General features: G+C 48.2%; 1 protein-coding gene across 3 annotated transcripts in view; it reads right to left on the minus strand.

Moving 5' to 3' along the window:
* Positions 1–23440, minus strand: part of PSD4 (pleckstrin and Sec7 domain containing 4) — a 43066-nt gene extending 19626 nt beyond the window's left edge. For 2 of the 3 annotated variants that reach the window (XM_053589005.1, XM_053589003.1), the window contains exon 1: positions 23281–23440. The gene's annotated coding sequence lies outside the window, so the exon portion shown is untranslated. Of the gene's footprint in view, positions 1–7977; positions 8206–23280 lie in introns of those variants that run through there. The other variant, XM_053589004.1, reaches the window with a different exon arrangement.
* Between the last annotated feature and the right edge of the window lie 3136 nt (positions 23441–26576).

Below are 26576 nucleotides of genomic sequence, written 5' to 3' on the forward strand. Positions count from 1 at the left end.
TGGCTCCCAGAGTGGCCCTGCTTCCTCTAAGTAACAGGCTTGTTTTGATCCAGTGGACACAGTGAAACTGGTAACTCATAATCTGTTTCCCTTGTGGCGCTGGCTCTCCAGAAATTCAGAGTTAAGTACACAGGCCCCAGTGGCATGTCTGAAACACACCACTGGCTTTAGCACGTCTTTCCTCATTTTCTCTTTGCCTTACTTTCTTTACTCACAGATTTCTACCTTGAAGATGGTATGTACTGATAAGCTACACTGAAGTATCTGGAAGTACCAGGGCATTAAAATACACACACACAAACACTCACAGGCTCCCAATTTGTACCCATGTGTGACTTCCAGATACCCAAAAAGGACAGCCCCTCCCATGTGCACAGCTCAAAAAGCCCACCCCACCCACCACTCACCCAACCCCACACCAGCAAGGTGAGCAAGCCCCTGTTGTATCCATTTCACAAATGAGGAAGTCAAAGCCCAAGACTGGCCTAATGACCCACAGCAGGTTAGGGAGGCCAGGCCCTGAGCCCAGGCCACTGCCCTCCAGTCTTTGGTGCTCTCTGGACTGACCCTGCTGCAGGTACCTCTCCCGCCAGCAGGGAGAGCATGGGCCCAGGCAGCTTCCCCCTGCACCAGCCACCCTCACAACCACGGCTTGTCCTTTTCTGGGACTCCAGACGGGCCTGCCACCAGTGGGCTATCGGACAGGCCTGACACAGCTTGGAGAGGCCCAAACTACACATGTAACAACCCATGGGGGACTAGAGAACATGGGTGGGGCTAAATGAATAGCCACATGGACACACCTGGGCTCTAACCCTGGCTTTGCCATTTATGGTTGAGTGTGTGAAACGGGAATGCTGCTTAGCCCCTGGGAGCCCCCCCTCAAGGGGAGCTGGGGTTAATGGAAGTGAATCATGCCAGCCTCAGCCAGGCCTGGCCCACTGATAGACACTCACTAAGTGGTAACAATTCCCAGAGCTCTCAAACAAGCTCAGGTGGGGGCCACCTGTTGTTTAAGATCACCTAGGGAACATCCTTTGCACTGAGAGAAAAGAGCAATGTTGGGTTCTTACTCATCTTGAAAGTATCCTTCTAAAAATCCCTCAGAAAGAAAATTCTTTTCTGGGTTTTTACCCCTTGCTCTGTCCCAACCTCTACCTTTCTCACTTTTAGAATAAGAAGAATCTGGACTTGCTGAAAGACAGGGCTTGATTCTGAAGTTATAGCCCAGCAGGGCCCTTCTACCATGTAGTTAAAAAGTCAGCCTCCCTAAAAGGCTGACATCCCGGAAGGGGGGCCTGTTCTTATGTTCAGTTGGTACTTGATGCTCAGGGTCAAACAGCTGGGATTGGTCTTGCCATCTGCCGTCGGTTCAGCCTTCACAATTCATTCTAGGTTCTGTCCCTCTACCACCATGTTTCAGGCTGAGGAGCTTGAGGTTTGCTCCAAGTCTGAGAGTCGGTAGCACTACCTGTTCCACGTAAGCAGTGGCCTATTTCCCACCCAGTACTCTCTGAGTGAGAGGAGTGTAGTAATCCTATTTCCAAAGTGGAAGGGGTCAGTGAGACTCAGGACCCATTCTCTATACTCAGGTAGCCCTTCCCTCTGCTGGGTTCCCAACTTCCCCCCCAGGCCTGCCTAATCCTGCCACTACTGCAACCCTAAGTAACCACCCATGGGGTACAGGAAATGACACTGGGAAGACATCTGTCTCCCAGGAGATGGAGGGGAGAGCTGGGGGGACGCACATGGTTTACCAGGGCCTGAACACAGGACAACGCCTGCTCCACCCAACTGCCTCCCTTCCCAAGCCCCAAAGCCCTCTCCCTGCTAAGGCCTGGTCAGTCTAGGCCCACCTCATCTCCCTCCCAGGCACAATAACTCCTCTTGTCTTCATTCCCCACACCCCACACACTGAATCTGAATAGGTGACAGCCTGGCGTCTCTGTGCACATTGGAGCATTTTGCCAGGACGGCATCAGCTCACCTTCACTCAACGGTGAACTCACTCGACAGAAGTTCCCATGCCAACAGTGGGAACAAGAACAGGTTGACATGTAGGGCCCACTGGAAAGGGCACCCTGCATTTTTATGAGATGAGGGGGGGCCCACATGTCTCTTAGCAACTATATACTTGTAAATGTTGGGGGTCGGGAATCCAGGTTCCCCAAACCCAGTTAACCTGGTTTGATTACTCAGTTGAGCTAGAAAGTTCAACTGAGGCACAGCAATAACTGAAAACAAAAATGAGTGGAAACTGAAAATAAAACTGGAGCACCACAGGCAGTGTAGATAAGTTTTTCTTCCACCTCCCTTGAAGCCCCTTTCTTCATATCCCATCTCAGTAAACAAACATGCATCTGTATATAAAGCAGCAGCACAAGCAAATGCTAGGTCTATGCTAGACGTAAGTGAGGACACCATTTGCCCTCCCAGAAGGAATTCAGTGCTCCTCAATGAAGTTTTTTTGGAGGGAAAAAAACAAACAAATTAGCAAAAAGCACAGAGAAGCTGTAGCACCTTTCCAGAGAACAGATGTCAGGGCAGGAGCCCTCTGAGTAGGCTGGAGGGCATGGTGGGGAGTGGAGGGGAGCCCAAGGCAGGGTTGGGGGGTGGAGAGGGACCACAGGATTTAGTGGGGGACAAGGTGTGTGGTTTGATTCTTTACACCAATTAAACTGAATCTCACCATGCTCCATCCCTCACATTTGCTTCCAAAGCATTTATCCAACGTTCCTTGAGTGTTTGCTCACACAGTTCTAGTTTACCTAGAAGATAAACACCAAGAACGCGGGCCATCGTGCTCCCTGCTCACTGCTGCGTCTCAGTATGTAAATACTGAATGACTAAGACGGTGACAGACTGTCTTAGTCCACTCCCACCCACAAAGTCCTGGGGGGCAGAGTTATACTGTAGTTCAAGTAGATTAAGAAGTTAGGGCGGTGCTCGTAGCTCAGTGGGTGGGGTGCCGGCCACATACACTGAGGGAGGCAGGTTTGAACCCGGCCTGGGCCAGCTAAACAACAATGACAACTGCAACAACAAATAGCCAGGTATTGTGGCAGGTGCCTGTAGTTCCAGCTACTTGGGAGGCTGAGGCAAAAGAATCGCTAAAGCCCAAGAGTTTGAGGTTGCTGTGAGCTGTGGTGCCACAGCTCTCTACCGAGGGTGGCATAGTGAGACTCTGTCTCAAAAAAAAAAGAAAGTTAAAGGTTAGTGTTGCCTTGAAACTTTCAGGCTGGCATGCGGCCTCAACTGAGGTGTAAGTGAACTCCTCCAGGTCTAGAGCTCCGTAAGCCTCCCCCTCCCTTCTCACCCACCAGCCCATTCCTATGGACATGACTGAATTCCCTTGTGAAGCAGTCACTCCAACTCCTATTTTCCCACTGCCAGTGTAATAACTGCTTAGTTGAAAGGCAAACAAAAATGATTTGTGAAAATGAAAGAAAGGGTGGATGGATGGATAGATGGACAGATGACAGACAGATAGGAAAGATCCTCAGAACTCTCCCTCCACAACAACCTGACCAGAGGATGGGAGACTGAGGCTTAGAGGAGAATTAGCATCACTATAACATGATGGGGCCAGTCTGCAGTTGAATGAATTGCCTCTTCCTCCCAAGAGGCCCTGCACTCTGAAAGCCACAGAGGTAGACCCCTGCCAGGCCAGCAATCAAAATGTCCCCATGGACCTCAGCTCCCAGGAAGCAGCCTGTACAGGAAACAGGAGATTTGAGGACCCATTCAATTACCTTGGTTGGGTCTCCACTTGTGTAATTCCGTGTTTAAGAGATTCTTTCCTTCCTTTCTTATTTTTTTAGAAACAGTGTCTCATTCTGTTGTCCAAGCTAGAGTATGGTCACAACTGACTGCAGCCTCAAACTCCTGGCTGAAGTGAGCCTCTTGCCTCAGCCTCCCGAGTAGCTGGGACTGTATGTGCATGCCATCACACCTGCCTATTTTTTTTATTATTTATTTAGAGATAGAGTCTCACAATATTACCCAGGCTGATCACTTGAATCCAGAGTTCAAGTGATCCTCCTACTTCTCCCTTACAGTGTTGGGATTACAGGTATGAGGCACCATGAGGTATGAGGCACGTTTTTTTCTTTTTTGAAAAAAAATTTCTTTTTGAGACACAGTCTTACTTTGTCACCCTTGGTACCTTGGTAGAGTCCCCTGTTGTCCTAGCTTACAGCAACCTCAAACTCTTGGGCTCAGTGATTCTCTTGCCTTAGACTCCCGAGTAGGTGAGACTACAGGCGCCTCCCTACCCCCCAACACCCAGCTCTATTTTTTAGAGACAGGGTCTCACTCTTGCTCAGGCTGGTCTTGAATTCGTAAGCTCAGGCAATCCACCTGCCTCGGCCTTCCATAGTGCTAGGATCACAGGCGTGAGCCACTGCACCCAGTCTTCAGTCTTTTTTTTTTTTCTTTTTGAATTTTAATTGCTGCTCCCTGGTGGAGGGATGGGATGACCGAAAAAGGGTGAGATCACTTCTTATGGCCATCAAGGCAATCCTACCAGTCCCCTAGTGAGAGAAGCCTGACCCAGGAAGGGGCAATGATGGAGACCAGCCTTTGATCCCTAGAAGTAGGATGACATCTCTTCATGAGAGGCAGGCCAGGAATTGGGGAACACAGCCCAGGTCTTATGCATCTAAAATTTTCTTGACTTACTTTGTCTTCCCCCCCACCCCCACCCCCGCCCTTGGTGTTTAGTAAAACCTCTTTTGCAATTTCCTGTCTCAGTTATCCTAACCAGAACAAAGGCAAAAGCAAGGGAATCCACAATCAAGAATCTGCACATGCCACTAAAGTGGCTCCTGTTACCTGTACAATAAAGTGGCCTTTCATTTTTCTGAGCACTGTGATGGCTCAGGATGTCTAAGGAGGGTACAGAGGGGAGCAGGAGGGAGCTGGGTGGGAACGTGAGACTACTGCCCCACTGTGCCTCCTTCAGCTCTTCCATCTTCAGCTTAGCTGACTACATTTCAGAAAATGTTCACCATTTAACAGAGTATGTGTTTCTCATGGAGAATTCTGCAGGGGCTAAGCTGTGTATTCAACCAGCAGGAGGTGAAGGACACAGAAAATGATGGCTGAGGAAGCAAGAACAGAGTGCCTTGCATCTCACCCACCCCACACCACCCTGAGACTTCAAGGCACTCTCTTTTTTGATCTTAGAGGGCAAGGACTGGGCACAGGTAACACCTGGAGGATGCTTTTGAATAGTAGGTTTGTTTTCCACCTTCAGCTTGGGAATGCAGCCTTGTACTCTGGCTGAGGAGCCAGGCACGGAGGCTGGGGCACAAAGATGCCCTGAGCAGGAAGGGAAAAGGGTGCAGCCCAGGACCCCCTACACTGCTGCCCTCTGCTGCCCACTTGAAGGTCATGGTGAAGAACACAGACAAGGAGGCTCCCATGCCAGACTCCGACCCTACCTCTACAACTAAAGATCCATGTCACCGGGCGCGGTGGCTCACGCCTGTAATCCCAGCACTGTGGGAGGTTGATGAGGGAGAATCGCTTGAGCTCAGGAGTTCGAGACTCGCCTGAACCACAGTGAGACCCTGACTCATGAAAAAAATGGAAAAACCCAGCCCGGCGCCGCAGCGAGCGCGTGTAATCCCAGCGGCTTCTGGAGGCTGAGGCAGCGGGGTGCCTGCAGCCCGAGTCTGAGGTTGTGGTGAGCTACCACACTCACTGCACTCTGCTCAGGGGCATAGGGTGGGACCCTGTCTCAAAAAAAAAAAAAAAAGTAAAGAAATAAAAAATAAGCAACAAAGTAAAATTTTAAAAAAGCCAACAAAATAAAATAAAATAAACAAAAACAAAAATAATGAACCATGTCACTGGGGGTAAAAACTTCACCTGGTTCCTTTTCTGTAAAATAGGGAAATAAGACCCAGTTAACCACTCTGCAGGTTTATGATAAAGCCAGAAAGAATCTGAGTGCTAATGCTGAGCGTGGCCTTTGGTAAGTGGTCAAGAAATAACACATCTGCCAGTTTAACTTTGTTGTTTTGTATGTCAGTTCAGAGAGGCTAAAAATAAAAACAAATAAACAGCCCTTTGGCCAGGCTCAGCCTGAACTGCACACACTGGGCTCTCAGCCTCTGTGGGGACTCAGCCCTGAGCCTTCCACCCCCAGGGTGCCTTTCTCTGCGTTGCTGCCTCTTTGAGCTGTCAGACTCAGGAGGCATACATTCTTTTACCCTGGAATGTTTTTCCTTCCTTCAGAAAAGCATGAAGGCTTCTGGCCTGTCCAGGACTTAGGAGGTGACCTGGCCTGTCCCTGTGAAGCTTAGAAAGCCACCAGACTGGGCGGCGCCTGTGGCTCAGTGAGTAGGGCGCCAGCCCCATATACCGAGGGTGGCGGGTTCAAACCCGGCCCCGGCCAACTGCAACCAAAAAATAGCCGGGTGTTGTGGCCGGCGCCTGTAGTCCCAGCTACTCGGGAGGCTGAGGCAAGAGAATCGCTTAAGCCCAGGAGTTGGAGGTTGCTGTGAGCCGTGTGACGCCACGGCACTCTACCGAGGGCGGTACAGTGAGACTCTGTCTCTACAAAAAAAAAAGAAAGCCACCAGACTAGCGATGCCACTGCGGGCAGTAGCTATGAGGGAAGTGCCCCAGCCGGTGGTGCAGGGCAGCCCTCCTGTCTGAACTGGGGCCTGTAGCACCATGAGACAAATGACTGAAGGAGCCCCACATCCTGCCCACACGGAAGGAGCCTTCATGCAAATGTGTACGGAGAGAGAGGGAGGCCAGCGTCACTCAATGGCCTGTGGTAGGCCAGCTGGGGCTCAGGAGGGGTGCGGAGAGGATAGGACTGCTGTGGGCAGAGAGAAAATGGTGGAAAGAGAATGGGGGCCACAGAGCACCAAAGGGGCCCCTGGGTAGCTGCTGGCCTGGAAGGACAAAGACCACTGGGAAGTTCAGGGCCAAGATAGGGCCTCTCCTCCCTCTGTCCCCACACCCCTTCCTTAGACCTCTCCCCTCCCTCTGTGCGTTCTAATCCCTATGCTGGGTGGTTCCTTCTCCAGAGAAGGAGGTGGTGATGTGATGCTCTAGGGCCCAGGAAACTGGGGAGAAAGGCCTACTGGGGCCCACTCCTTCAAGCTGGGCTAAGGCCCCAGGCACCTGAGGGGTGTTTATCATTAGCTGATGGCAGCTGCCCTTCCCTACATTTTAGCACAGGGCTGACTCCAACTGTGGGATTTGGGGCCCTAGAATGAGGGACCATGACTGGGGGGCTTCCTTCCACAAGGCTGCCTTCACAATGACAATAACTACTGTAATGAGTGGGCCTCACTGCATCCCAGACAGGGAGTCAGATAGTTCCCAGTGTTCATGAAGACAACAAGCCTAAACCATGGTGAAACTGGCAAGAGGGGTCCCTGCTTCTACCCGAGTCTCTCTGCGAGGGGCCTGGAAGGCCAGGGGAGGCTGGAAGCCCCCAGTGGCAGAGTGGACTCTGAGCTTCTACAGAGGCCATACCTAGGGTGGCCCACTCCAGGCCCAGGCCTGCCCAGACTCCCTTTCTCAGGGTCTATGGTCAAAGCTCACTTGAAGCCTCTGGCCACCAAAGCTCCCACTGAGTATTGAGCCATAAGAGTAACCGGCACCCCGGGAGTTCACAAGAAGTTAAGCAAGAGACTTCCTTCACCCTTCCCTGTGGCAGAACTCCAAAGGACTGGGACCTAGGAAGGGAAATGGATGAGGTTAGAGAAGCCAGGAAACAGTGGGGAATCGAAGAAGGGCCCAACGGAGAGGAGGGGAGGAGTCAGCTGAGGGATGAGAGGGCAGAGAGAAGAAAGGGGAAGGCTAGGAGTCTAGCCTAGGCCAGACTCACTCATGGCAGGTGCACACACACAAGGGACATGCTGCCCTGCACTTACTGTTCCCAACCCCTTCATGTCCCCTGCTCTCCAGAAGCTCCCCCTGCTGCACCCTAGGAATGCCCAACTCACTCACCTCCAGAGGGCCCAAGAAGGGATGTTTGGCCTGGGATCCCAGGAGCACTTCCTGGCTGCACAGTGAATATGGCTGTGGTGGCTGGTGCTTCCTCCTTCCGCTCCTGCTCACCACAACACACACCCCTCCTGCGCCCCACCGCCTCCCCAGGGCCCTTGAGCTACTCAGCACCCGCACTTCCTGCCCACAAGACAAGAGTCTCCATTCCCAAGCCCGGCACCTGGGCCTTTTCCCCATGTCCCCGCTCTCTGGAGGCCCTCTGCACACTAGGTCAGAAGGACCTGCCAACGATGGCACTGGCCTTCTCCCACAATGGAAGGCCCTGGGAGAAAGAAGGGGGAAGGGGCCGGGCCTGGACTGTGAGCAGGCCCCACCTCCTTCCTCCCTATGGCTCTGCCCAGGCTCTCTGTCCCCTGCAGGACACCCAGTGGGAGACAGGAGGGCTCCAGGCCAGGCAACTTTTCTTTGTTTGTGTTTAACATTTCAAATTTTGTGTGGCTATGTGTCCAGTCACCTGATACAGCTGCCTTGTAGTTAAAAGGTGTCCCCCAATAGGACCTCAACCATTCCTCATACCTACTTTATGAAGCATAACTAAACCCATTACGCAGATCCAGATCCCAAGACCAGCTTGGAGAAGTTAAGCCACTGCCTAGGGATGCACAGCTGGGAAGTCACACAGTTGGAGTTGGAGCCTTTGACTACATGCACTGACTGTCCACCCTTCCCACAGCTGTATTCTCTGCAAGTGTAAGATCGGGGCTGGTGGGGAATGATACTCGTGCACCATTCTCTTCTCCACCCCTAAGATCTACTTCTTCTGCCTCAACTGCTAGACTTCTCTGCTGAGGGTCCAAAGACCCTTCCCTACCCTACAGTCTTGTTACTAACCCAGCTGCTCAGTGGACTCCTCCACTTGCATGCCCAACCAGCAGTGGCTTCAGACCAGGCTACCCAGGCCTGCAGGTGACAGGAGTGGGCTCTAGTTCTCCCTCCAGCCGCATCCCTCCCCACAGTACACAGAGTCCACAGGGCCATCCCACCTGGAGCCTGCACACCCCCTTACTCCACCATACTCTGAGCTTCAGGATCCCGGGATTCTCTGCTTCTGGGGCCTGAAGGCCTTTCTCATGGGCACACTGCACCACTGCTCCGTGCAGCCCTAGACTGCGGCATGGTGGGGACAAGAGCGCTGATAGAGAGGCGGGAGGGGGGTGGCCAGGGCTTGGACCTGTGGACAGGCTACCTACCCACATGCTCGTGTGAGTGGGGCCATGGCAGAGGCCAAAGGCTGGGGTGGAATGTACCACAGCAGCCCATTCAGAGGAGCTTGAGAATCTTTTTTTTTTCTTTTTCTTCTTCTTCTTTTTTCTTTTTTAGACAGAGTCTCACTCTGTCGCCTTGGGGTTGAGTACTGTGGCATCATCATTACTCACAGCAACTACAAACTCTGAGAATCTTAAACCTGGACCACCAGGCATGAGGAAGGTGGGGATTAGGAGACTAGGACAATCCATGACAGTTTGTCAGCTTTGGTCGTAACTTCCACATTCGGAAATGTCAGATGGAGCCTCCACTATTCGCTCCCTATGCTGGCTAATTTGGGGGGCAGGCTTATCTCAACCGACCTCAAACTCAGTGTTTTTAAGGGAGACCTGATTCCTTCTTTCCCCCAACCTGCTCTTCCTCCCATATTTGGGTTTTTACAACACTTTGCCCAGCTGGGTAAGCCATAAAGTCACCAAAACCTAAATCCAACCCTCTACTCAGGGTGGAGAGCCCATTGGATGCTTCCAGAACGTTGCCACAGCGTAGGTCAGCGCCTATTCGATGTGGTCCCTATGCTAGAAGCTGCTGACCCATCAGGAATAAAACACACAATCCTTTTCTCAGGGAGCATCCAATCCAGTGTCAGAGACAGAAATAAACAAGATGACTGATGAATCAACACCTGATCATAAACTGGACAAATGCTGGAGAGGGAGGACCAGAGAGAAAACAGAAGCAGCAGCAGGGGTGAGGGCACCGTCACGGGGTGGGGAGGCCTATGCGTGGCGCCCCTCTGCCTCCCTCGATGTAGGCTGCTTCCTGTTTGCCCCACAGAGGAAGCTGCTCAGCACAGGTGGTGATGTGGCTTCTCGTGCTCTGAGCACAGGAGCGGGAGTGGAGCCACCTTCCAGGAGAGGTGCCCTGGGGATTTCAGCACCCAGTCTGGGTCTGCCCTGCTCTTGGGATGCAGGAGGGAGGGAGGTCCCCTTTTCTGAGCACCTCTCTGGGCTGACTTGCACCAGCAGCCCTCCTCAGGCATCATTTCCAGCTCTGAGAGGTCTTGGCAGGGGAAGGGCAGGGCACTATTATCCCCACACTACAGACCAGATGAGGACTGGAGGGTCACAGCAGTTATTCAGGCTCTAGGGCTGTGGAGCCCCAGCAAACACCCTTCCTGCTGACCCCGTTACCACCTCCATGCTGAAGATATGGAAACTGAGGCACAGAGCAGGCCTCCTCCCCAAGCAAGTAGAGTTCCTGACAGCCTAAGCCTGACTCAGTTCTGCCAACTCAAAACTTATAAAAACTCTTGGAGCTAATGGAGCTTAAAAACTGTCCTTGTGGGCAGCGCCTGTGGCTCAGTCGGTAAGGTGCCGGCCCCATATACTAAGGGTGGCAGGTTCAAACCCGGCCCCGGCCAAACTGCAACCAAAAAATAGCCGGGCGTTGTGGTGGGCGCCTGTAGTCCCAGCTACTTGGGAGGCTGAGGCAAGGGAATCGCTTAAGCCCAGGAGTTGGAGGTTGCTGTGAGCTGTGTGAGGCCACGGCACTCTACCGAGGGCCATAAAGTGAGACTCTGTCTCTACAAAAAATAAAATAAAAAATAACTGTCCTTGTGGGCACCCTCCTGAGCAGGGTGTGTGGGAAGGCCTGAAGTATCTCAGTGGGTCCCCATGCCCTTGAATGCGTCTTCATAAAAGTTCTCCCCTTTAGGGAAGCCTGGGAGTAAGGAGGCAGCCACACACTCCTTCCTCCAGAAAAGGCCTCATCCCCTCCCAGTTCCCAGCCTGCGCCCTTAGGAAGAACACACAGGGCCAAGTTTCTCAGAGCTAGGGCACAGAGAAAAGGGAGAACAGAACCATGGTAGCATCACCAACCTTCCAACAACACCACATGTGTGCGCCACTGCTGCCCTGGGCATCTAGGAGGAGGGCAGAAAGTGACCACAGGCACAAATGACTGGCTCTGCCTCTGTACTTGCTTTGCCAAGCCTGTGGGGGGTACAGCAACCTTACAGTTGTCACTACCCTCCCTGTAGTCACAGGAAACACTCCCAGCTAGTGTGGATAGATGTCCAGGCCACAGCTCCCTGACTCTCACCTGCCCCAGCATGAAAGTCCACCCTTGCCTTCCTCTCCCAAGGCCACCCTCCTTGGCTGTCCCCAGTTCTATGCTGTGTAGATCAGCACTTTCACTGTAGCCACTTGTCAGAGGTTTGTTCTTCTCACCTGAGCAGAGTTGGCTCCAGGCGGCATCCACCAAACATCTGCTGAAACACATGTGCACGTAGCTGCTTATATTGGCAAAAATGCTCTCCACCTCAATACCCACGATAGGGAATCAGATAAATCGATTAAGACACAGCCATATAGCCATGTGATGATCCGTGGGCTACCTTATTTTGAAAACTATCTAACAAAGTGGAAAGATGTTCTAGCATATTATTAAGAAAACTATTCATATTATTTTGTAGCCCTGAGTAGAGTGCTATAACATCACAGCTCACAGCAACCTCAAACTTGGGCTCAGGTGATCCTCTTACCTCAGCCCCCTGAGTAGCTAGGACTATAGGCTCCCGCCACCAAGCCCAGCTATTTTTTTTAGAGACAGGGTCTCACTCATACTCAGGCTGGTCTCAAGGTTTATAGGCGTGAGCCACCACTCCTTGATTTCAATTTTTTACAAACTTGTTTGTGTATCTAGGCAATAAGCCAGTAAAACATTGATTAATTGTAGCTATCTGTGCCTGATAACAGTCTACATGATTTTTTTCTTTTTGAGACATGGTCTCACTATGTCATCCTCAGTAGAGTGCTGTGAGCTCACAGCTCACAGCAACCTCCAACTCTTGGGCTTAAGGGATTCTCTTGCCTCAGCCTCCCAAATAGCTGGGACTACAGGCACCCACCACATCTGGCTATTTTTTGTTGTAGTTGTCATTGTTGTTTAGCAGGCCAGGGCCAGGTTTGAATCCTCCTGCCTCTGTGTATGTGGCCAGCACCCTAACCACTGAGCTACGGGCGCCAAGCCCAGTATACGTGATTTTAATTTCTTTTTGTTTTCCTTTTCTTTTTTTCTTTTTGGCTCACCTTTGGTACATCTGGATAGACTTTTTTTTTAGTCAAATGAGGATACACTTTCTTTGTTTGATATGTAATTTTTTAAATAAATATTTATAATGTTTATTATCCACAAAAAACGTAAATTTATTAGCACATTAAATTTGTTAGATCAAATAATGATTGAGTTTCTGTGCTCACTTTACAGACTGGGAGATCCTTTGACAACCTCTGTTATCAGTAGAGGCTGAGAATTACTGTGGGAGGGTTGAGGGCGTGACAGGGTCTGCACAGTTCTGTTTGTGTGTGTTCATAGTTCATGACCCTCACCACCACCACCTCTCAAATCAAATGGTTGCCAGGTTGCCAGTAGGACCTCTCTCTCTCTCTTTTTTTTTTTTTTTTTTTGGTTAGAGACATGGTCTCCAACTCTAGGCAAGAGTACAGTGGCGTCATTATAGCTCACTACAGCCTCAAACTTTTGGACTCAAGTGATCTTCCTGACTCAGCTTCCTGAGTCAGTAGGACCACAGGTATGTGCCACCACACCTGGCTTATTTTTTTTTTTTTTTATTTCATGCATGCAGGTACTGAGACAGGACAGGTGTGGTGGTTCATGCCTGTAAGCCCAGCACTCTGGGAGGCTCAGGCAAAAGGAACATTTGAGGCCGGAAGTTTGAAACCAAAGTAGGTAGCATAGAGACTCTGTCTCTACAAAAATTTTTAAAATTAGCTCGGTGGGTCTTGTTATGGCCAATGTGACCTCTCTGATGCAGGTATGAGGACCCACTTAGAACTCCAGAGTTGGTATGAAGATTAGTTAAGGTGAAGACATTTGAAATTCACAGATGTAAAAAAAAAACTTTCTCAGAACTTCTTTTCTGTGACTAAAAACAGTAACTTCTGAAATAGGGCTGCCATAAATTCCTTCTTCAAGGCAGATCTACTGCCAGAAAGGAGAAAAGGAATAAAACCCATCCCAAATCCCTTCTCTAGGAGAGTTTTACAGCCCTCAAGGAGACAATGTGACTGCTTACTCATACCTGTACAGCCAAATGTTATCATAAAATTTATCTCTCATTTGTTCTCCAAAACCCCTTTTTCCCCTAAAGAAACTCATTTGTTCTTCCCATGAAAGACTTTTTGTGCTCCCTCCCTTTCCCCTACTAAGTTAGACATATAAGCCTAAACTTTAACCATTTAATAAATCAGATATCCCTGGCTCTCACTGGCAAGTGAATAAACCTTTTTTTCTATTAATCTGTCTTTTGTTAGTTTAATTCACAGATCCCAGTCACTAAACCTAATGGAGTAGAAAAAAAGGGTTTTTCCCTCCTCAATATAGGGTGGGAGGAAGCACCTGACCCAAGATTACCTTCTCTAATCACCCACAAATCTAAGGCTGTGTTTGCCTCCGTGGGCATGTACACATAATGAACATCTTTAATAGTTAAGCATTTATTTCAATATGCATTAGAAAAGAATATAACTGGTGCGACAAACTAGTGATTTATAGATGTTATTGCTTAGAAACACATTAAAGTTGATAGTGCCTACCTCGTGTTGTATAAATGAAAAGAAAAAAATTAACAATATCATAGGTGTAAAACTCTCATGCCAATAATCATGACAACGATACGTAATGAGAAGACACTTTGCATAGCTGGTTCTGACCTTTCCTGCATTTACTGCTTTGGAGAAAGAACTGAAAGTCTTCCTTCTAATGCTCAGTGCACAGGAATTCAGCGGTGGCATTAAACAGAGAACAGGCGTGCTTTGATGAGGTGAAGGAGGAAGAGACACTCAGAGCACGACATTTCCTGGGCCACCCAAAGGGCTATTTATTCTCCTCTGGGTGCCCACATTTAATTCTGCCCTTAGCAGCACACCCCTGTGCTTTCAGTGACCTCTGCAGCACTAAGGTCCAGCCCATGCCCTATCCATTGTCACCATCAGGGGACAAAGGGGCAGCCTGGCTTAGCACCTCTCAGCAGGAATAGCACTGGGACCTCTGAGCCGAGACCTAGGGAGCAGAGCCTACACATCTGAGCTTCCAGAGCCATTTCCCTCCTGTCTCTATACTACTATTTTTTTCTTACTTTTGTTTAAGAGAGGGTCTCACTCTGTTGTCCAGCTTGGAGTATAGTGGGGCATAATCATAGCTCACTGCAACCTCAAATTCTTGGGCTCAAGAATACCTCTGCCTCAGCCTCCCATGTAACTAGAACTGCAGACACCTGCCACCACACAGAGCTAATTTTTTTTTTTTTTTTTTTTGTGGTTGTTTTTTTTTTGGCCGGGGCTGGGTTTGAACTCGCCACCTCCAGCATATGGGACCTGCGCCCTACTCCTTGAGCCACAGGCGCCGCCAACACACAGAGCTAATTTTAAAAATTTTTGTAGACAGAGTCTCTCTATGCTATCTACTTTGGTTTCAAACTTCCAGCCTCAAATGTTCCTTTTGCCTGAGCCTCCCAAAGTGCTGGGCTTACAGGCATGAACCACCACACCTGTCCTGTCTCAGTACCTGTATGCATCCTCCAAGGCTACACTGAGCGCCCCTAGGAAGACAAAGACTGTTCCTTTAGCCTTGTTGTATTTAACTATCCTCTACTGCACCCCACTGAGAGGGTGCTTTCCTGAGGTCAACTAGCCAGGAAAGGCAGAGCTCAAAAATGCACCAGGTCTCCTTGGCTGGTTCAGCCTGTCTGTCCACTTCTTCTATACCCCTGCCTTGGGCTCTGTTCTGGCTGGGACTCTCTCACCCTCATACTCTTCCAGGGGACTTCATCTACTCCTACATGTTCACCTCTCACCTGCTCACAGAGGGTTCACAAACCCCTCTCCAGCCAAGGGTCCTAACTGCCAGTAGAAATCCTCTAGCTGAATGTGCAGCAGTTCATCAGACTTCAGAGCCTGCCCAAGGGCCCCAAAGCACCCTCCCCTGCCTGTGCCCACGCCTGCCCCTCTCAGGTCCTGTCTGTTCACTGGCAGATCTGCTGGCCTCCCAAGTTAGCAGCCTTGTCACCAGCCCAGGCTCCTCTCCCCTCCCAGCACACAGATTCCCCTCCTCTCTTATACGGAAACGTGCAGCGACCACCTGCCTCTCATAATGCATACCCACAGTTCACCTTAATTCTTTGCCGAGAGATCATTCCTGCCCTGGAAAATTTTTATTCATCCAACACCCCATCCCCAACACTGATCCCACTGCCCCTACCCTAAGGCTTTAGGGAAAGTCCAACCTGGGCATCAAGGCTTCTCCAGCCTCTCCTATGACCAAACACCCTTGTCACCCTGAGGTATGGCCCTGGCAGAGCCCAAATGTTCCTGGTGCATCCATATGTTTCCTTAGTCAACTCCATTTCCTTTCCATCCCCCTTTCCATCCATCCAATCCTCCTCAAGGCTCACCCCATAAGGCTACTTCTCCATAGAACCTTTATAGACCAATCCAGTAAGAATCAACTGTTACAGTGTACACATGTAACAAAAATATTTGTACCCCCTTAACATTTTAAAATCTAAACAAATAAATAAAATTTTAAAATGGGGATAAAATTATTTTAAAAAATCAACTGTTAAGATAATTCCATAACTCCAGCTATGGGATACAGTGGAGAAATCAGAAGGAACAAACCAAGTGTACACATTGCAGTCAGATAGAGCTTTTTAAAAAAGCACTGGTTTAAAAAGAAAAAGATAATATTAAAAAATGAAGATCATGGTTCAGCTCCCGCAGCACAGTGCTTATGGCACCAGCCACAAATACCGAGGGTGGTAGGTTCAAACCCGGCCTAGGGCCAGTTAAACAACTGCAACAAAAAAATAGGCAGGCATTGTGGCAGGCACCTGTAGTCCCAGCTACGTGGGCACCTGTAGTCCCAGCTACTCAGGAGGCTGAAGCAAGAGAATCATTTATGTCCAGGAGTTTGAGGTTGCTGTGAGCTATGATGCCACGGCACTCTACCAAGGGCGACATAGTGACACTCTGCCCCCCCCCAAAAAAAAAAGAAAAATGAAGGTCATGAAGATTTATAGCACAACATAACATATGTAAGTTTAAAATACATGCATATATCTTTCTAGAATACATCATGATCCAATGATAAATCTATCATATCACAGCAGCTGCTGCACATGAAGATATGGGCAGGTGGCAGGCATAGGGGGCAGCTGCTGGGACTGGGAATGAGGGATGAAGAGTAAATAATAAGACCCTTAATTCAATGACAAAAATATTCCAATTTATTTAAAGCATAGGCCACCCACATGAACAGTCCACAGAAAGACAAATAGCTTAAAAATATGTACAACTCATGACACCCTTCACCAGAAAGAAACATCTACTAAAGCTATAGTGCAATGAGTTTTTCAACTGTCCAGTTGGCAAGAACAAAAAGTTGACTGGCACGCAGAGCTGGAGGAGCTGAGGGGAGATCGGCATTCTCCCAACCACAGAATCACACGTGCATTTGGAAGGCAGGCTAGAAGCAGCCATCAAAATCTCAAATACTTTAATAAGTATTTCAATAACTTTAAAATACATTTATGAATTTCTCCTGCTGAAACAATCACATAAGTGAGAGATTATATAGGTATACAAATATGCTTAATGCGTTATTGTCTATCACAGCAAACAAAAAAAAATAAGGAAAATATCCTATAAGCCCAGAGTACACAGGCTAAGTAAATATGGTAGACCCATTCTACAAGGCACGGTATTATACATTTACTTAAAAGAAGGAAGTCCACGTGTATGTCTATTTTTTTTTTTTATTTGAGACTGTCACCCTGGGTAGAGTGCTATGGTGTCATAGCTAATGGCAACCTCAAACTCTTGGGCTTGAGCAATCCTCTTGCTTCAGCCTCCCCAGTAGCTGGGACTACAGGCGTGCATCACCATACCTGGCTAGTTTTTCTATTTTTAGTAGAGATGGGGTCTCATGCTCACTCAGGCTGGTCTTGAACTCCTGAGCTCAAGCAATCCACCCACCTTGGCCTCCCAGAGGGCTAGGATTATAGACGTGAGCCACCTCACCTGGCCCACCAGTATTCTTAAAGCAGAATAAATATTAAGCATGTTAAACTGAAAAAAAACAAACAAGGCCTATACCTAAGTTTTATTCTCTAAATTTGTATATTAAAAAGAGGAAAACAAATGTATACATACATGCTTATTTACAATTAGAATGTCTTCCTGGAAGTATTCTCAAGAAATTGCCTCAAGGAGGAGAATTGGAGATTAGAGGACAGGAAAGGGAGGTTTTTCACTTTGTTTTTTGTTTTTTTGTAGAGACAGAGTCTCACTCTATGGCCCTCGGTAGAGTGCCGTGGTCTCCCACAGCTCACAGCAACCTCCAACTCCTGGGCTTAAGCGATTCTCTTGCCTCAGCCTCCCGAGTAGCTGGGACTACAGGCACCCGCCACAACGCCCGACTATTTTTTGGTTGCAGTTCGGCCGAGGCCGGGTTTGAACCCGCCACCCTCGGTATATGGGGCCGGCGCCTTACCGACTGAGCCACAGGAGCCGCCCGGTTTTTCACTTTGTATGCTAAGAGCTGTTTGAATTAAGATTTTTAACATGTCCGGCGGAGCCTGTAGCTCAAGTAGGGCGCCAGTCCCATATGCCGGAGGTGGCGGGTTAAACCTAGCCCGGGCCAAAAAACCAAAAAAAAAGAAAAAAGATTTTTAACATGTCTTACCTATAAAAATATTTTTTAAAGAATTTTTAAAACTCTAGCCTGTAATCCTAGCACTCTGGGAGGCAGAGGAGGGTGGATTGCCTGAGCTCACAGGTTAGAGACCAGCCTGAGCAAGAGCACGACCTTGTCTCGAAAAATAGTCAGGCATTGTGGCAGGCTGTAGTCCCAGTTACTTGGGAGGCTGAGACCAGAGAATTGCTTGAGCCCAACAAGCGTTTGAGGTTGTTGTGGACTATGATGCCACGGCACTCAACCAAGGGCAACAAAGTGAGACTCTGCCTCCAAAAAAAAAAGAGAATTTTTAACCTGGCTGGGCGTGGTGGCTCATGCCTGTAATCCTAACACTCTGGGAAGTCAATATGGGACTGCCTGAGCTCAGGAATTCAAGATTAACCTGAGCAAGTGTGGGACCCCATCTCTAAAAATAGCCAGGTGAAGTAGCAAGTGCCTGTAGTCCTGGCTACTTGGGAGACTGAGGCAAGAGGATCATTTGAGCCCAGGTATTTGAGGTTGCCGTGAGCTATGCTGCCGAAGCACTCTACCAAGGGCAACAAAGTGAGACTCTGTTTCAAAACAAAAAAAAAAAGAATTTTTAACCTGTCCAAGTACCATATCTTGCCATGTATTATGCCCACTTTTTGCCCAAAGTTTTGAGGGAAAAATAAGGATACACATGGGTAAATTAGTTCATACCTATATAAACACTTTAAATTCTTTTATTTATGGTTATGCATTCAAATTATCAACTCTATGTTTAAAAATAAATGCTAGGATTTCTTTATAATACAAAAACAAACACCTAAATATGAGCACATAAAAATTTGAATTAAAACAATTTTTTTCCTGAAAGTTTGAGTCAAAAACAAGGGTGCACATTACGTATAGCAAAATGTGACACTAAAGCTTAAGAAGGAGAGTAGTGGCATATGGTGGAATATGCTCAGTCCCCGCTGTCCTCTCTCTAGCCACCCTGTTGTCATGCACTGTGGAGCCCTCTCCATAATGGACAAAGCTACCCCATCCCTGGCCATGCCTCCTGCAGCCTCACTTCAACCCTGTATGCCGGCTTCCCTTGCTCCTCCAACGGCACTCCAGCTTGTCCCCACCTGTCTCCCCATCACCCTTATCGTTTGTGTGAAAATAGAGGAACCAAATGCCAGCTGCTCCAGACCACTGCTCCTCCCCTTGGCTAGACTGCAAGGATGTCCATGATGTAGATGGCCCAGCTTGGAGTGGCGGGCAGGGCATGCAGAGGAGAGTGATAGAAATAGGGCTGACATCCAAGGGGAGTGGGGGCAAGGTGATGGCCAAAGGCTCCAATACCCCGTAGGGAAACCGGACCCCAGGCACAAGGCTTAGCCCCAGCACCAGGGCAGAGCCAACTGGACCTGACCTGCTGATCAACTATACCATGCATAGTCTTCACCCTGCCCGTGCACCCTCACCACAGCTAGGGACTGGCAATTGTGGGAATTAGCTACTAGTCCTCAACTATTTTATAAAGGAATCAATTTCATTTACCAAATCTGTGTTTCTCAGAAAACTGGGGCAGCAGATGGAACTCTGTTTTGGCAGAATCTCTTGGCAGGTTGGGCCCAAGGTAGGGTCTCTGACATCGTTGTACTTAGTGTTTAAGTGTACTTGGCTCAAAAATGGCACCACCTGATGGCATATTCTGATCTTCATTTATTAGCCATGAAAACTTGGGCAACTTTCTTACTCTCTCTAGGCCTCAGTTTTGTCATCTGTGAAGGGGGACGTATGTACCTCACAAACTTGCTGCAAGGATTATTTGTGTTTTACTGCATGTAAGGGGCCCAGAGACGGGTCTGGCATACAGTACATGCTTAATAAATGCTAACTAGTATATCTTCTCATTTTTTTTAGGCCTGCTAATGAGATTGCCTAATTAAGGATGGAAAAAACAGATTATTGGAGGGCACATTTTTCTCCTCATCCCCAGTTCCCAGGTTGTTTACTGATCTGGAAACTTCAGGATCTGCCTGTGGCTTTTAGTTCTCTCTGTTTGGGCCCATGATGTTTTTTTTTTTTTTTTGTAGAGACGGAGTCTCACTTTATGGCCCTCGGTAGAGTGCCGTGGCATCACACAGCTCACAGCAACCTCCAACTCCTGGGCTTAAGTGATTCTCTTGCCTCAGCCTCCCGAGCAGCTGAGACTACAGGCGCCCGCCACAACGCCCAGCTATTTTCTTTTTTTGGTTGCAGTTCAGCCGGGGCCGGGTTTGAACCCGCCACCCTCGGTATATGGGGCCAGCGCCTTACCGACTGAACCACAGGCGCCGCCCAGGGCCCATGATGTTTTGAGGAATGAGGAGTGTGAGTACAAAAGTAAATGATACCTCTTCTGCCAAAAGACTATTCTTCCATCTCTGGTGATCATCTCTTGCTCTTCTTGGTGTAAACCACCAGGACAGACCCAAGTTTGACTGGGAGCTTGTAAAGTCTTCCTTTCACAGCAGCTGGGGACACTATCTGCTCTCCTGCATGCCTTGGGTCCACAGACTAAGCCCCGCCCCTGAAAAGCAGAGTCCCTGAGATGTATGCTCACCCCCCAGAGCTACCCTGGCCTTCTTCCAGTAGTAGCTCCAGCATGCCTACCACACTGATGCCTCACTCATGCCTCAGGGCCTTTGCACCCGATGTTGCCTCTGCCTAGAATGATCTTCTTCCAGATAGTTTCATGATTATATTCCATCTTCATTCAGTCTCAGCTCAAAGTTCATCTCAGCATACCCTATCCTGACCACTCTATTGAACATAACAGCCCCTAGACAGGGGTCCTCAAACTACGGCCCATGGGCCACATGAGGTGGTGTGATTATATTTGTTCCCATTTTGTTTTTTTACTTCAAAATAAGATATGTGCAGTGTGCATAGGAATTTGTTCATAGTTTTCTTTTTTTAACTATAGTCCAGCCCTCCAACGGACTGAGGGACAGTGAACTGGCCCCCTGTTTAACAAGTTTGAGGACCCCTGCAGGGACCTTCTAACTCAGTGTTTTTCAACTTTTTATCTTACGGCACACTTGAACCTATAGTTACACTTCCTTAGCACACTTAAATTATGTTGATCAAAAAAAAAAAAAGAAGAAAGGCTCGATGCCTGCAGCTCAGCAGCTAGGGTACCAGCCACATACACTGGAGCTGGCAATTTCAAACCCAGCCTGGGCCTGCCAAACAACAATAACAACTACAACCAAAAATTAGCCAGGAGTTGTGGTGGGCACCTGTAGTCCCAGCTACTTGTGAGGCTGAGGCAAGAGAATTGCTTAAGCCCAAGGGTTTGAGGTTGCTGTGAGCCATGATGGCACGGCACTCTACCAAGAGCAACATAGTAAGACTCTGTCTCAAAAAAAAAAAAAAAAGAAGAAAAAAAAAAGAAAGAATATACTTACTGTGTTTTGAATTTCTTTTGAAAATAATTTAATTAATGATCTTTAAAATTTTTTGTGGCACACCTAAGATCCTTTCACAGCACACACGTGTGCCATGCCACATGGTTGAAAATCACTGTTCTAATACCTTGAGTTACTTTACTTTTCTTCACAGCATCGACCTGACATGACATTAAAATTGTTGTTGATTATTGTTCATTTCTCCCATCAGAAAATAAGGTCTGTGAAAGGAGGACTGTCTTATTCACTAAAGCATGTATCCTGAAAACCTCGAATAGTGCCTGGAACAGACAGACCCTCAGTAAATGTTTGTTAACTAAACATACAAATGAGTGAGTTAATAGAGCATGTCTTCTGGATAATCTTAAATCCCTGTCTTAAATTTAAGCCTCCCAACAAGAAATATACTCTTAGAACTTGAGAGGGCTACTCACCACTAGTTCATTGCTCACTGATCCCTTATTAACAGTTTAAAATTACTTGTTCAGAGAAATAGAGGACACCCTATCTGCGTACCTAGGATCTGAAAATGGGACCATTTTCCCAACTCATTTACAAAGTCTGCTTGCTACACTTTGCAGCTAACGACCAATTTCTTTTATTTGTTTCATTGTCATGTCTCTCAGCTCCCCATTTTGGGTGTTTTTAGGTTTTTGTTTTTATAGCATTTTTATCACTTTCTAAAATAATATGATTCAACTGCTTACTTGCTTATTTTCTCTCTCTAACCTGTATGTAAATGAGAGCAATCATATTCCTATTGCCCAAGTGCCTGATTCATAGTTGGCACTCACTATACAGTTGCTGAATGAATGACCGAATAACTCTTCATACCTTTCACATAGAGGAAATACTACATCTGAAGGAAAGAAATGAATCACTCAACTCTGTGCACTGCCTAAACTTGATCTTGGCATGTTCTTTAGGTAGAGGGGCTCCTAGGCAACCCTACAAGTTAGTTGCTAATTACATTCAATCAGCTCTGGGCTTGGGGAGGGACAAGGCTAACAAAATTCAAAGACAGGAGGGGCCAAGTTGCCCAGGCCTTCACTTTGAAGCCTCCTGACACAAGCATGCAGAACACAGATACAGAGAGTCTGGTAAGTGCAATGATCACAGCAGCAAAATCCACCTTGCAGCCTGGAAAAATCCGCAAAGAACTCACATCACTACCTAACAACCTACCCCAAAGACAAGCCAGACTCAACTCTAGGGCTAAAAAGGAACCAGAGGGATGCGAGTTTGTCAGCTGAGTAGACACTTTTACCTTCCCAGGACTCTCTCTGATACCTTCTCACCAGACACACTTGGGAGAGCAGCCAGAGTCCACTGAGGTGGGAAAGAGCTGCCTTCTCCTCCATCCCAGTGCCCTCCTGGGAGGCAGCTCCTACCACAGCGCGCCAAGGAGTAGGGTCCAGTCTGGTCATGGGTGCCAGGGACCACGGAGGCTCAAGACCGGGACAGATTAGGAGCAAAGCCCTCAGTGTTGCCTGGTTCTGATACCTGATAGCTTTAAGGGGTCCGCCCGCTTTTCTACTGGGTTTGGAGCCCCAAATCCTGCAGCCCAGCTGGAGGAGCCACCGCACCCTAGGTCTTGTTGACTTTGCCAATGGGGAGAGCGTCCCCTCGCTGCCCCTGCCCCAGTCCCCGCCACCCAGTTAGGCTGGATTCTTAGGCTCCCTTGCCTGCTCTCAACCCTACCGCAGGCTCTCCCCGGCTCTCGGCCCGCACGACCTGGGCGTCCTGGCCTGACAGCCACTCCACAGGAGCTCGGCGACACCCGCGAGTGCCACACAGTCACAGTGGAGGGCGCCGGCGGGAGCGCCCAGGCTCCGCCCTCGCCACCAACCCTTACCCATTTCCCGCCGGGCTCCTGCTCCGGCCACCCGCCGGCCCCGGCGCCCCACAGCCCCGAGCCCAGGTGCCGGCCGGAGTCGGCGAGGGCTGCGGGGCGCGGGCTGCGCTGGGGGCTGGGCCGGTCCAGCTCGGGGCGCGCGCTGGAGGGAGTCGGTTTCCGGGAGGACGGGCGGCGGCGCGGGGCGGGGCGGGCCGGGGCGGCAGAGGCGAAGCGGTCCGACTGGTCTGACCGCGCAGAGGCCGGGCCGGGCCGCCGGGCAGGGCCGGGCGTCTATGCGCACTGCGCGCGGCCTGCGCTCTGCAGAGCTGTGGGCACTCGAGAGCCCGCTGTTTATTTTTTTCCAGCTGCTCAACCAGAACCTGAGGAGGCCGGCTCCAGATACGTGCACTCCTTGAACAGGGCAATGATTTGGAGTCCTTACAAAGCCATCATTTATGTACTGTTTATTTGCCGGGCAAGGAAAAAAATCGCATTATTTGAGTTGAGAATGTCAACTCTCTCTGTAACTGCTGACTTACAGTGAACTTTTCACTAGCAGATTTGGCGATTGGTGGCATGGTGGCAAATTTATGACTTGAAACAAACATTTTTAGCAAACATTATCTTCAGACATAGTTTGGCAGTGGCAAGAAGTACTTATTTGTCAGTATTCCACTTGATAGCACTATCTGGTTTCTATTTCTGTAACTATGTAACACACTACATGTGACATTTTAAGTTAAATGATGTCACATTTCCTTTCTATCCAGTGACATTTTAGCTTCCAGAGGGATAGAGGCAAACTGGAGAAAATCCATCTCATGATTTGATCCTGCCTAGAATGGAGTTGATCAGACAACCACAATATCTAATATATATTATTGCTGTGTGGGAGGCACAGCCCTCTGAGATGGGAATTAAAAGCCCTTACAAATTCATGAAGGGCTGCAAGGTGAGAACTGGAAGGACCCCAGAACTCTGTGGAGGAACAGGCTCAGCTAAAGTGATGGTAGCCAGTAGCCAGCGACTGTCCACTTGTTGCTTCTCTATAATTGCTATTCTAGAGGGCACAACTGGTACTTATTAACTATTCTTAATTTTTCTCCATAGATATAACATCCCCTGTTCAGAATCTATGGGTAGTTTTTGTGATATCTTCCCGGTCCTGCATTCCAGTGGATTGACTGACCACCCAGACAGCAGCCCATACCAAATGACTGATGGTTCCACCCCAAAACCAGCCAATTAACAGACCATTGCCTACTCCTCTGCCCAAAAAACTCTTTAAAAATACTGTCTCCCCAATTCTTGGAGAGGCAGATATGAGAAATTCTTCCCATCTTCCTGCTTAGCGTTATACTAAATAAACTCTTTCTCTGCTGTAAACCCTGCCGTCTCTGGATATTGGCTTCTTCTTGGGCAGCAGGCAGATGAATGGAAACTTTTCACATAATGAGGAAACTGAGACACAAAAAGATTAAGACACCTGATCAAGACACACTGTCAGACAATCAGGACCAGGGGTTATGCTTATCAGGGGTCCTCAAACTGCCGCCCGCGGGCCACAAGACACACTGTGATTGTTATTTGTTCCTGTTTTGTTTTTTTACTTCAAAATAAGATATGTGCAGTGTGCATAGGAATTTGTTCATAGTTGTTTGTTTTTTTTAAAAAAACTATAGTCCAGCCCTCCAACGGTCTGAGGGACAGTGAATTGGCCCCCTGTTTAAAAAGTTTGAGGACTCCTGCTAAATCCTAAAACCAAGGAGTTTTCCGAAAGTTCACAAAAAATGTATAATATGAAAAAAACCCAACTATGCGTGTATTTCAATTTTTTTCACCAAAATAAACTGTTACTAACTTACCATAATTTATCTGAGCAGTAACTAGTTTGAGCCACTAAAAAGGATAAAACATCAGTTTGAAAAAAGCCCCTTGGCTCGGCGCCTGTGGCTCAAGCGGCTAAGGCACCAGCCACATGCACCTGAGCTGGTGGGTTCGAATCCAACCCAGGCCCACCAAACAACAATGATGGCTGCAACCAAAAAATAGCCGGGCATTATGGCAGGTGCCTGTAGTCCCAGCTACTTGGGAGGCGGAGGCAGAAGACTCGCTTGAGTCCAAGGGTTGGAGGTTGCTGTGAGCTATAATGCCACGGCACTCTACCCGGGATGGCAGCTTGAGGCTCTGTCTCAAAAAAAAAAAAAGAAAGAAAGAAAGAAAGTAAAAAGCCCCTTTTAGACTGGGCATGGTGGCTCATGCTTGTAATCCCAGAACTTTGGGAGGCTAAGCTCATAAGTTCGAGACCAGCCTGAGCTAGAACAAGACTCCATCTCTAAAAATAGCCAGGCGTTGTGGCAGGTGCTTATATTTCCAGCTACTCAGGACGCTGAGGCAAGGGAATCACTTGACCCCAAGAGTTAGAGGTTGCTGTGAGCTATGATGCCAGGGCACTCTACCAAGGACAACAAAGTGAGATTCTGTCACAAAAAAAAAAAAGAAAAAAAACCGTTTTTAGAGCAACATGAATTCTGATAAAATTGAAGCAAGAACTAGCATTGAATTTATGATGAAGGTTGGGGGGAGAATGGTGAAATCATTGATGCTTTACAAAAAGTTTATAGGGACAATGCCCCAAATAAACCAGTAATTTATAAATGGATAACTCATTTTAAGAAGGGACAAGGTGGTATTAAGATAAAGCTCATAGCACCACACCACCTGTATCAGATTACAAGGAAAAAAATTTCATCTTGTTCATACCCTAATTGAAGAGGAATAACAATTAACATCACAAACAGCCAACACCATAGACATCTCAACTGGTTCAATGCATACACAATTCTGACTAAGAAATTAAAATTGAGCAAACTTTCCACTCAATGGATGCCAAAACAATTGTATCCAGATCAGCTGCAGACAAGAACAGAGCTTTCAGTGGAAATTTTAAACAAGATCAAGATCCTGAAGTATTTCTCCAAAGAATTTTAATAGGCAATGAAACATGACTTTATCCTGAGATCCAGAAGACAAACATAATCAAAACAGTGGCTACTGAGGGGTGAAAATGGCTCAGTCAAAGCCAAAGCAGAACTATCAAGAGCAAAGGTCATAGCACAGTCTGGGGGCATGTTTAAGGCACTTTGCTTGTTGACTTTCTGGAGGGCCAAAGAATGACAGCATCTGCTTACTGAGAATGTTTTGAGAAAGCCAACACACTAAAAGAAAATTGCCCAGGAAAGCTTAGAGAGTCTTTCTCCACCATGACAATCCTCCCATTCATTCCTCTCCTCAAACAAAGGCATTTTGCTATA

The sequence above is a fragment of the Nycticebus coucang genome, chromosome 4, assembly GCF_027406575.1.
Source record: "Nycticebus coucang isolate mNycCou1 chromosome 4, mNycCou1.pri, whole genome shotgun sequence".
NCBI lineage: Eukaryota > Metazoa > Chordata > Mammalia > Primates > Lorisidae > Nycticebus > Nycticebus coucang.